Raw genomic sequence first — 13,229 nt, 5'->3', positions numbered from 1 at the left:
CTGTGTTTGGTCTGTGGTCAGTGTCATGCTGCCAGACCCCCACTTGGGTGAGGTGAGAAGGGGTCAGGTCACCTCTTGGGTGAGGCACCCACTCCATGTCTCTGGGATTCACTCACCTCCTCACTTTTATCCAATGGAATTAAAGAAAAATAGTCAAAATGTCCTAAACTACTGTACAGAGATTATAGGATATTTATAATATGATTGATTCTGTCATTCAATGTCATTTAAAGCTACTATGTGCAGCATTTTTGTGATTTTATCAACTTTCAAATTATTCTCATACGATTTGTTGCACAGGTCACACACATCATAACTTACTGGGACACTTGAATATAACAGAACCATTGTTAATGTTATCAGTTACATCTGTGATTTTCTTGCTACATGATGAGTCAAAATATCTGCTATAAAAAAAAGGCCTGGTCTAATTGCAAATCGGTGCAGTCTGCGTGTCAGAAAATTCCACACATAGTGGCTTTAATGGTCTGAATATAAAATTGTATATGTGTTTGCAAGTGTCCTTGAGAACAGAAGTGTTCTCTCTAGAATAATGTCTCTGTCTTTCTTTGTTCACTTTGTCTTTTTTGCTCAGGCTGATTTAAAGAAGAGGATGAGAACGATGTTGAGTGTGTCCCACAACATTTTCATCCATAATTCTGTCTCATTTTGGACATACTGACATATTTGCGGGTCAATGACTCTGTAAATTGCACATTAAATGTTGTGAATGTGTAGTAGCCTATATCAGTGAGCGAGGGAGAGAAAAGAGGTGGAAGTTATTATTGAAAGTCTTAACAGCTCAGGCAGTACATGTCTGTACTTCTAGTGGGGATCAAATACATATAGGTCTCATTATCTTCACAGATCTCCTCACGCTCATCTCCAGTCTCGGTAAATGCCTCAGCGGACTCAGTAATGCCTACATTCAGTCGTAAAGCAGGAGATTCAGACCCGCTGATTGTGCTGAGATCAAACTGTAGATGACGTTAACCGTTGCAGTCGTAGAAATGCTCATGCAATACCTTGAATCTGCCGTGAGCTATGTTGCTTTCTCTCATCACCTTCTACACAGCAGCATAATTGCTGGAAAAAAGAAGCATATATGCTGTCATTGTACACTGTTTGGTACTCTCTGTCTTCCTGTTTATTTCCCACCTGTCATCCCAAAATGGCCATGCTGATTAAATTTTGATTATGCAAGTTGGTCAAACAATTGAAAAAGGAAAACTTTCTGAAATATTAATGACAAAGTTGTGTTTGCCTTGCAAGCACGTAAATCTTTATGTCCTTGTACCAATCCTTATTCTGATTCCCTCTTCATACACGAGACCAAAAGGCCAATAATCTGACCTCCACCTGAATATTTTATGCTTGTTTGTGCTTCCTCTTCCAGGGCTTTGAAGGAAGTTGTTGGGGAAGAACGCCCCTCATACATTATTCATGAGGCATGCTCCCCATTGATTCAGCCCCTGTTTAATCTCAGTGGTGGCACGATATTTTCCCACGTCAAAGTCACCATCACTATTCCCGCTGCTTGGGCTGTCTCACAGAATTACCTGCTCAACCCTCCACCGGCTGAGGTGAGTTCAGGGGTACGGTGACAGTTTTCTGAAGCAAAGCAACTTCAGATTTGTACAAAATGAGGAAGGATGTTACTTCTGCTTACTTTTGACACTTGAGAGTGTTTCTATTTTAATTGATACAATATGTGACTTCATACACCTTTTCATTCTGGGAAATATTATATTATTATTATATATATTATTATATATTAATTTTTAGTCATACTTTCACTCAAATATTTGACTGAATGAATGAATGAATTTATTTTCCCACATCTTAATCCAGTCCTTAATCTACATACAGTATATGTAATTTTATATTGAGATATTGATATGTATCATGATACTGCACATTTTTCTGGAAAATCAATTGAGAACTTTATGAACACACATTATGACACAAAAATACAATATCCAATCAAATACAATATTGCCATAAAATACTGATTTGAAACATCACACCCACGAAATAGTTTATAGTAGGGATAATAGGGATAAATTACATGGTATAAACAATAAAACAAAAACTGTCAAACTAAAGACATTCTGTAAAATTCTCATCGCTCAACTTTAACAATGTTGGGGCAATTTATTTTACACTGCTAGAATCTTATTTTTGGCAACATGTAACGTGCATCTAGAGGAAAATAAAAATATTATGTCATGAATCTAAAACCTGGTTTGAATGTGAAATACAACAGAACAAAACATCACCATTGTGCTTTAAGGAAATGTACTTTTTGCTCTCAGTGCTCCTTCCCACCCTGACAGAGACACTGACACAGCCTCGCAGTCGACCACGACAGTGCGGTGGTCACATATTCAGCAGCGAATGCAGTCATAGCAGCAGCTTCGACCGCCTACAGCTTGGCTAATTGGCAAAGGCTCTGCGCCTTGAATATTTCATATCAGACATTAGTTATAAGAGCAAAATGAGTTTCTATTTGCCTATAATGACCCCCAAAAGGTTAAGGATTGGCTTACAACTGAGGCACTCTCTGCAGCGAGGGAGTACTCACACAGCTAATGACATTCACAAGTCCATCAGCAGCTTGGTGCAGTGGTCACAGTCAGACCACAGTTGGTGGTTAGAGGAGGAAACGCTACACAGCAAAATTTTATTGACTAAATCGGTCAAATGAGTGAAACCTGTTCTCTGTAATTTATCATATTTACTGTGGTTCTCAGTCACCATATTATTGAGGCAGTCAGTAATGGTGAGGAAGTGTTCAGAGCTTTTACTGTAGTAGTGGTGATACCACAATGTACAAAATACTCTGTTATGAGTGAAATTCTTGATTAAAGTTTCATTTTAGTGATAATTCATCAGTCTTATCAACAAAATATACTAAAAAGTACTTACTATACAGAACGGCCCTTTTCTGAGTATTATATAATTACAGTAGATGGTTATTACTCATTTCTGGTAAGCAGCATTTTTATGTTGGAGCTAAGGTTAACCCTTAAATTTCCTGTGTAATTTTCAGGTATTTAATGGTAAATTTTTAGGACACTTGACAGAAAGGATGGTGCAATTTGTGACAGTTGTAGTTGGTTTAGTTGGTAAGTGCCCACTCATTATATTTGGATTCATATGTAGTTGTTAATTGGCAGAAAGTCTTAATAAATTAGACTTTACAATTCTTAAACTGACAGAAAAATAAATTATTGTGTAGTTTTGTGTGCCAAACTAGATATTATCATATTAGATTATATACATAATCACCATTTCCTTCACTACCAAATTACATTACCCTTTTGAGCAGTTGCACAGAACCTACTTTCATGAAATTGTTGAAAAAATGTCCCAGAAATTAGTAGGAAACTAAGGGATCCGTAACATAAAGTGTTACCGATATTGTTCATAGATGCTAAATCATTATAGCTCATTATGAATCCACATATAAACCAAGGTTTATTCAGGTTTTTTTCTTAATAAAAACTATATTTAAGCAGAGTACACAAGTGAACCACTGATCGTGTTGTATATTCATTCAGACAATCAAATAAGCAAACATATAAAAGTTTATTGAGTTTTCAATGATTCTCAAATAAGTCACACATGGTGCACACTTTACATTTATTATAAACAGGAAATTTGAAAGTGCTCTCATGTTCCCTTAATATTCTGTTGACCTAAATTAAGCAAACATTGTGAGGCTAACAGCTGTAATATAAATATAATTGTTGCTATCAGTGTCACAATGAAATATAAGTACAGAGCATGTTGAGGGTTTCCACTAACAGAGTGTACAATTGTGGTAGGCTGAAGGTTACAGGTGACATCTTTATTGCAGGGCTTTGTTTAAAACTCATTTGTGATTGGACATCAATCCCTCTCAATCTCACGTCTGTTCTCTCTGATTTCAGACACTTCTCCCAATCCACAAGTGCAAGACAAGTCCAAACACTTTGTGCGTCATTCGCATCCAAATATAGTTTACTCAGAAATAAAAAAAAAAAGAGTATCCTGTCAGTGTTGCCTCTGGCATTTCAAAGGAGATGAAAGAGCTGCGTGGCAGAAATGTCAATGTTTACTAAATATTTCATCTATTCAACGTGACCACCGAATAGTCATGTAGCGGGTGTAATCTCTCCAGAGTAAAATGTATGACCAAATTAGCAGATTGATTTCCATATCAAAAGCCGTTGTAGTTTTGCTGCTCAGGATTGGGTGGGATTGGAAACCAGAAGGGAAACAAAGGAAAGGCAAATCCTTGGGTTGTTCCTGTGCGATTGATATGCAGTGTGATTTCGCTGTGATGTGTTGTCGCCACTTCACCTCCAACATGTGACATCCTGTAAAATTTGTGCTTTGGGGCAATGAAACAGATTTTATATTAAATGTAATGCGTTAGATATCACACCCTCTTTCTAACTCTTGTTTATGTGTTGATGAAACATGTTCAAGACCTCTTTTACTGTGTTTCTTGTCATTATTACATTAACATAGTTTTGGTGTTTTCTAAATTAGGAGAAAAACTTGAAGGGGTCATATCATGGTTTTTGTGATTTTCTGTCATGTATATACGGTTATGATGTTGGATGTCTATGTTAAATATAGTCAAAGTTACAAAACTTGAGGTGAATGTATGTAAAAGTACAATCTCCAAGTTACAGGCCAGGGCTTAAGCCTGCTTTGAACACTTAGTAGTCTTTGTTGTTAAGGTTGTTCACGTTGCCCATTTGCATATTTCAGATCAGATTTGGGTTCGAACATGTATGGATGTGTTTGAGAAGTTTATATTTCGAGTAAAGAATGAGAAAAAGAAGCAAAACCCAACTACTATTGTTTCTTTACGTAGCCTCTGGAGCCAGCAGGAGCTAACCAATCAGAACAGAGTGGGCTCATCAGGAGGGGGGTCTTAAAGAGACAGGAGCTAAAACAGCCTGTTTCAGACAGGCTGAACTGAGGGGCTGCATAAAGAAGCAGTATAGGTAGTAGTTTTTTGAACTGTAAATTATTAAAAGATATTCCAGTAGAGCCCCAAAATATAAATATAGACCTGGAAACGTGCTTGATACGCCCTCTTTGAGTTTGGTTTATTCCCTGTTGACAATGATCCTGATGAACTTGTCCAACATTATGTTGCCATGAGCTGATCATGACAGATTCTAGTCATCGACTTACTACAACACGGAAAAATAGACGCTTAAGACGTCCGCTCAATGGAGAATTTAATATCTGTCAGTGGAGATGGTAATCAACTGGGCTCAGCTCAATATAATGGTGTGCGGTCACTTAGTGAAAGCTTTATAAATACTTAATAAGTGGGATGAGGGACATATTTATCATAGGTCACGAAACATTAGCGACACAGTATTGATTCTTAATGGTCTTGTAGCCTGAGTGACGTTCAGATGCTGTCAAAACAGTAATTGTTTTGTCCAACACCTCCCACAAAAAGAAACTGGGAATTCAATAGATATCGATTTGACTTTATAATGTATAATAACTTCCAAATTTGTCACTGAGAGGGGGCATTAACTTACACAGTGGCAGTGATGAAAGTACAGTTTTAAGTTTTTTGGAGTTTACTGAAGCAGTTCTCTTTGCAAATCTGTCAGTAGATTCCTTCAACTCACATTTGTCTGGAATAGTTTAATAATTTAAAAAAATTACTGAGATGGATACTGTATCACTCTCATGTCTGGACTAGCTTTGTCTGGCTGTTTCCCCCCTGAACTATTCCTGTACTTCAAAGCATCTTTAGTTAAATCTACTGATATATTTGGGCTTAAATAACACAGTCTTTATATCGCTATCATTAGCTTTCTATCTGTAGATTGTAAAACAAGAGCACTCTCCTTCTCTTCAGCTTCATGCGAGATCTGACATGTTTTTATTAGATCAGTAACACTCCTGCAACATCACTTCTCACTTTTCAGCTAAAGACATCATAATCATTTCAGGGATATGTCAAATATTGCCAGCGGTGTTCTGTAACAAGGGAGAAAGACTTCCTCTTTCCCCCGGCATGCTGCAGCAGTAATGTGTGTGTATGTGTGTGCATGTGTTCAGAGTATCTGATCTGTCATTGATTGCTGACGTGTTGTGGAAGCAGGGGACAGAGTCAGGCTAAAGTATAAGAAGCTGAGCTATAGTCTGAGCACAGGCTGTCAGTGAACACAGCTGACCTTATAGTAGGGAGACCTGCAGAGAAAGTGAAGCAGCCTCTGCAGTGCTTTGCTCACGATCTTGATAGTAGCCGGGAGGTTTATTTTAGTTTGTTTTTCATGTCAGGAACCACCCAGGGATGCGACTCAGCCTGGTTGTTTTTAATTGCACTCACCACCTTGGTTAAGCTTTAATTACTTTAGTGTGAAGCTCATTGTGCTGCTTCATCTTTTAGCAGAGGTGCTGGATTCAAAGATATGCTAATGCTTTCGTGTGGTTTAAAATAAAACCTGGGGTACTCTTCTCAGCCTCATGAATAAAAACACATGCTAAATGGCCTAGTTATCCCTCAGATTTGCGACAATAGCAATGAATTTTAAGACACTGTAGCCATGGGAGCGTGTGGTGAAACAAGTTACAGCGTTACTACTTTCTTGTTACTACTGTATCCGGCAAACCTGTGCTTTAATTGTCCCTCATACACATGCAGAAGCTGCCACGTATGGAACCTCTCCACTGTGCTCTCCAAAGATGAACCATCTCAAATTTCATAATCCCACTGTTTGCATGTATGAGCATGCCCCAGGCCAAGCACTAGAGAGCCAGCGCTCGCCTGATCTCATTGATTGTTCATGAGTCTCTCAAAGAAAAAAAAAAGCAATTTGTTTTCCTTTTTTGATACTCTGGAACGTGATGAACGAAGTGTGTTGAGAAATGAGATAAATCAAGTTTTGATTAGAACGGATGGAATTATGATTCATGAAAGAGTGTCATCGAATATGAAAACTGTAGATCATCATGTTGTATAAGAGTTTCATTGCATGCTGAAATACTGTAGGCTGCACTTTTGACAAGTAACATGCAAAAACCAAAGCTTGTATACATGTATTTGATAGTCTGGTGGATTTATAGAGCAGAACTGAATATAGCTGAAATCCATAACTTGCCACAGTGTTGACCAAAAGATGACAAAGGCTTTACTAATAAGATTCAAAGATATACAAAACCAAAGCAAATCTATGTGTGTACATCTATGTCAAACGTTGAGGATAGAGAGCCAGAGCTTCGCCTCAGTGAGCATCAGTTCCTTTGAGGAGAGGAAAAGCAAAACGTATGAAACAGAGCGAGAAAGGTCATCGGCAGAATAAATTTAAAGGCGTATTGTGCAATTCTTTATTTTATTATGACAATCATAATAAAAGCCTACAACACCGCAATAAGATGAAACTTAAGACGGCTCTTGCAATAATTTTGACTAAATTAGTTTAGTTAACATTTTAGAACCATAGAATAGAGAAGGGAAGTCTGATACAGAGGTAGACCATTGTCTCATTACTACAGTGTGACAGAGTTTTGTTACTTACAACAACTGGCAGCATAAATATGAATATTATATAGAATAAATAATTGTAAATATTACATTTTTCAAACTCAGCACCTAGAATTTTAGATTTAAGAGCAACTTAACGACAGAAAATCTTGTTTTTACTGACTCCCAGTGGCTTAACGTCTCATTTTGCTGCAGTGATGTCGACGTGTACTCGAGGGTGTGTCAGTACGTTGTGACATCACTGTTGGTGGTTGTTAAAGGAGCAACTGAGCACACTTCTGACCACAAACAACTAACTACTATTCAGCATGGCATTAAGTTACTCTTTAACCAAATTGTTTTAATTACTTAACTGTAACTTATGCAGATCAGCAGACAGTCATATGAATTAGTTTTTAGTTTGTATTTATTTCTTTTTCACAAATAACAACACACACACACACACACACACACACACACACACACACACAAAAACAAAACCTAAATACATTAAAGAAGCAAAAAGGATTGTACTGGTCATCTATAAAAAACCCAAAAGAGCTCATGAAGACATCTCATGAAAAAAGGAAAAAACCCAAAACAGTAACATCTAAAATTGAAGTTCATCATAATTCTTGTAACAGTTGTGTGAAACGAATTTGTACTGACAAAGACTGTCGTTGTGCTTAATAGAGGAAGCAGATCAGGAAATTCTCATACGGGTTGTTAGCATTTGCATTCAAACTATTTAGATTTAATATATGATAAAATGAAAATGCTGCAAAATGTCACTATTAATTTGATCATGCACCATTTTATAATCAGTGTTTACTACGTACAGGGACTCAGATTCTAACATCCAGAATGAGTAGTGGATAACGACTTGTTGTTTGTTGTTTTTGTTGTGTTCCAGTCTGCCATGAACACAGAGAAGAGTTCATGCAGAGCAACCTGAGCGAGTGCTGATTGCGTCCAGTGAGACTGAAAAACCTGAAAGTAAATGAGTCAGGGCTGTGCGGCTCTTTTACTTTTATTTTCGATGGCTTTTCTGAGATATGTTCACTACTTATTTAGTGGTGAAAGGTGAAAAATGGTCTAAAATCACCTCATGTACCAACACTTCTTTGAAAAGAGCTTAATAAGAGGTGTATCTGCTTGTTCTAAAGCTTCATTCAAGTTTTTATCACACTCATATTCGCACCCAAAGATGCCATTTTTATGGCTGAAGCATCAAATGAAAAGGTGTGGATGTCTCAGTAATCATTTAATACACTTTTTAAATGAAACGTAGCTGATATATCTGAAAACTGTCGGGATGTAAAATAGAATTTTAAATTAAATTCTGTTGTTGAGAATCACTTGGAAAGACTTTTATGTTAATTCAGTTTCAGATTTCATTAAACTACCATTTATTTCCACCCAGAAAAGTATGAAAAATGCTCAAATACTCAGTAATTTCCTTTTTAATCTTGTTTAAACAACTACACTTCATCTTTGCTGCCCTTCCCCGGAGAGACACTTTGTATCCCACGTATCCTTTTTGATGTCAAGAAGCTGGTCAACACTTTGTTTCTCTGCCTTGTTATCTTGACATGTGTTTAATTACCGATATCACATTCACACTCCTGTGTGCATTTGTTTGCTTTCTCTCCATGTGGTGGTGAGTAGGTGGAGAACGCAAATGTCACCGGCGATATGGTGAAGCTCAGATAGCACTATACACACAGGGAGAGGCTTGTACATATGCTGTGATACAACACTGACTGAATACAACAAGAAACAAAAAGCCATAATATTTCTTTATTCTTACAAAGACTCAGATGAAAAATAGGCATAACTTTGACCATACACTAATGTCATGGTGCACTTTGTCTTCGGCTGTGACTGAAAAAAAACCCAGAATGACGTATTTTCTGCTGCCCCACACACCTTTAAAGCACCTTTCACCTGCCAATTTCTTCTCTGGTTTTCTGGTCTGGGGCTGTTAACACACACAGGCACAGGGATGCACCTGGGGGAGCAGAGATGGGATGGGAGTAATAAGACTTCAGGGGCTAGTGTTGACCCCAAGCTAGAGATTCAGAACATGTGAAATGAGAAAGGAAGCCCCACACTTGTAGGTGAAAGCAGGGCTGCCAGAGCACAAAACAGACTTTGTCAAAAACACTTGAGGTTCTTTTTTCTCTTTCCCTTTTCTCTACTTTTCAACTAATCTCAACTAGATTAGGTATGTTTCCATCAGCTGTTTTTATTTGTATTTTTAATTTTTGCATAAAAAACCAAAGTGAAAATGCTGAAAATTAGAAAAAAATCAATAGTGATAACAAGGAACATTTTCCAACAATCTTTCCTCAAAGGCATTCACAGTGTTGCACCTGGTTGTGCACATGAAAAATGACAGAAGTAAAAAAAAAAAAGGAAAAAGAGATTTTGAGAGAGAAGTTCAAATCACTGCACGAAGTGGGCATGAAAGTCAGCTCTAAAAAGTTACTGAAATGTTCTAAAAAGTTACTGAAATGTTCAGATGTTGGAAAGGTTTGAGCCTTTCAGATGCTGCTCACACACGTCTGACAAGCACGAGGTTGATGGATAATTCTGGCCTCATGTTTTAGCGTGAATGAGGAAAAAAGAGATTTTGGAGTAAAAGAAAGTTGTCTTATTAAGTTTACTGCCTCACAGCTTCCAACTAAGTTTGACCGCATCACACTCTGTAAGCACTCATTTTAAATATGAGTAGACGATAATTGTCATTAAGCTGAATATTTAAAAAAGTAGTGACTTGACTCCAGATGTCTGATAACAGACAAGCAGGAGAGGTCAACAACTGGATGTGTGTATCCCAATCCTTACCAGATGTTGCCTGTGATCATAGACTCTAATATAAAGATGGATGCAGTGAGGTGTGACGTCACCTGTTGGTTTGCATTGAAACCGGTTTGAAGCTCAGAGTTGCTGCTAATGGTCGGTGCCATCCTTTCCATTTGGAGCCAGAACCCTCCAGTCCAGTCAAAGCTACTATACTAATCTTACTAACAGAGCAATAATTTCCAAAATGATCACCAGCACACTTATTAGAGGGTCTGAATTTAGCAGTTGAGACCATAATGACTCGTTAAAAAAATTGCATCCAGCTGCCATCGGTGGCGTGGCAGTTTAAGGTACCTCCGCATTGGCTTCATCCTCAAACTGTGGTAGTTTCCGTTTGCCTGTGATGCAAAATCTTGCTGTTTGCAAAAAGATGAGAGAGAAGACAATCTGGCTTTTCTTTTTGTTTTGGCATTCCAGTGTGGACATGAAAATTACCTGAAAATATGGACGCACGTAATTTTCACCTGTCAATTTTAAGATTTAGCTGCCTTAGTGTGGACATTGTCAGATATAGTGTCTCTCTTGGCAGACTGACTATGATTCTCTTTAAACATGCTGTCAGGGCGAACATGGACATCTTATTTTATACATGTACGCCACCTCTTTTAAACACTTTACATCTTCAGCTTTCTTTGTGGTTACACAGTCGCCCTGCTGTATCCCTCCTCTCTCTTTGGCCATGATAAACCTCCCGATGCCACAACAAGACAGAGACAGCTGTTCTTCCGTGTACAAATAATTAAAACGAGCTGAATGTGCTGCGGATCGACACTCGTGGCCATTTTGTTGAAGTAGCAGTGTGTTGGTGTGTTGGTGACATGGTTTTTCAAGCACACTTTCTTCCTGCTTTACTTTACTCCATTGAGCTTTATGGTTCATTCACATCATTTGAGCATTCATAATGTCGGTGACATCTGCATTGTGTGAGCTGAAGCTAAATTTAGAGTGTTAATTAATCGAGCTCTCGCTCCTGCTCTCATTGTTTTTGCAGTTTGATTTGTTTGTGTTACCCGGTGTAGACGCATCCCTCATGCTCTGCCAGCGATCCTATACGTGAAAATATCTGCATGTGTGACATGTAGGGTATTTATTTGTATCTGCCCACTCAATTGTGACATTATTTTATGCATATGATATTGATTTTGTATCTTTACAGATACCATACAGATACCCCACATTCAATTTAAGGCATAACTGATTTGAGTAAAGGCACGAGAGCAAACCTGGGTGTATGAACGGTTGGTTTGCGCTGCGTTCTTCAGTTGGCAGTTACACTCAGAGTAAAGCTACTGAAGACCAGCAAAATCACCGTTTGTTTTCATTTATTCTTGCAGGTGGGTAAATGTCACTTAAGCACATTCAGATTTTCATCAGTAGTCTACCCTTTATAGTTAATTTGTTTATATAGTTTGTATTGTGCTTCGTTATATTGTTTGAGTGAACTGTAACGTTAGCTAACTGCATACGAGTGGATGCAACCGTCACTAATGCTAGCGTAGTTCATCAGGGATTAAAGCTGTTATTACTCTAATTTTGACAATCTAACCTGTGACAACACATTAGCTAAGGTTGTAGGGACTATAGTTGTTGGTAGCTGTTGTTGATTTTGTTTTAATATGTTGAATTGTATTGATTGAGCTAAGCTAACGCCTAGGCCACACTGGATGCGTGAACCTCAGCAGTGCATGTGTGTCCCTGAACTGCTGCGCCTCGCACACTTGCAGCGTCCACACAGGAAGCGTGTCTGCCACTGGCAGCCCTATCTTTCTATTGTGTTCCCTGTCTATTTCTGCTGAAATAGACGTGTCACGCGGACAAAATAGGCGAGACCTCAAATCTCTAGATGATGCGAGAGCTTAATTTGTAATATCATTTAATTTATTGTAATCTTTGGGTTCATATATTGTTTTCTTTAAAATATACCAGTCATAAGAATTGTAGATCAATGAATGAGTTTTAATACTTTTTTGTGATTTTTATACAATCCTGTGATTGTTGCCCTATATTGTTCGAAGCCAGATCAGTTGGCAGTTACACCCGGAGTAAAGCTACTGAAGACCAGCAAAATCACTGTTTGTTTTCATTTATTCTTGCAGAATAAAACCATCCCTCTGTTTAAAAGAATATGTTCATCCTGAGTCCAGTGTGATTCGTGGGTGCTAATACAGCTTTATTAGATTTAAAATAGAGTCATAATGTCTAATGCTTTTGCTTTTATCATCTTTGGTGCATAATGAGAGCAATAATAACTATTACTTATTATTAAAGACTCCTACTCATTTTCATTCATTAAATAAGTGAACTTTAATATTATTAAATATTCCTTTCCTCTCAAAAATATGTTTTTCTTCTTGTTCTGTCAGTTGGATGTTTGAGCTTCACTGTGCAGAACAATGTATGTCCACAGTTTGTTTTAACATTCATCTGCTGAAGAGAGAAAGTTTCTTTGTGATCGTGAGATCACAACTAATTTGACTTTTTTTGTGGAAAAAAACATGTTTGAAACATGTTATTATTCCAAGCAGAGTCTTTTTATGTCTTTATACATGACTGGAGGGGATCTTTAATTTTTTGATGCCTTTTTGCTTGTTTATTTTTCCACCTTAGTATGTGGGTGTTTTGATTAATTGTTGCTTAGCAACATTGTGTCCCAGCCATCTGCTGATATTCTGTCTGTATCTCATATCCCATCAAAGCCTGGACAAACTAAACAATCTTAAGACCAAATATTTCACTTCAACTTCACTGCCATAGTCTGATATTTGTTTGTCTGCATGTTTCAGCTCTTTGATTTAGTTTTACAGCCTCCAAATCTACTGTTTCAATTCAGTCTCATTATTTCTAGACACAGCAGGCAACTGTCCTCAGT

This window comes from Thunnus albacares, chromosome 21 (assembly GCF_914725855.1).
Source record: "Thunnus albacares chromosome 21, fThuAlb1.1, whole genome shotgun sequence".
Classification (NCBI taxonomy): domain Eukaryota; kingdom Metazoa; phylum Chordata; class Actinopteri; order Scombriformes; family Scombridae; genus Thunnus; species Thunnus albacares.
The sequence above is the reverse complement of the archived record's forward strand: the minus strand, read 5'-3'. Positions refer to the sequence as shown.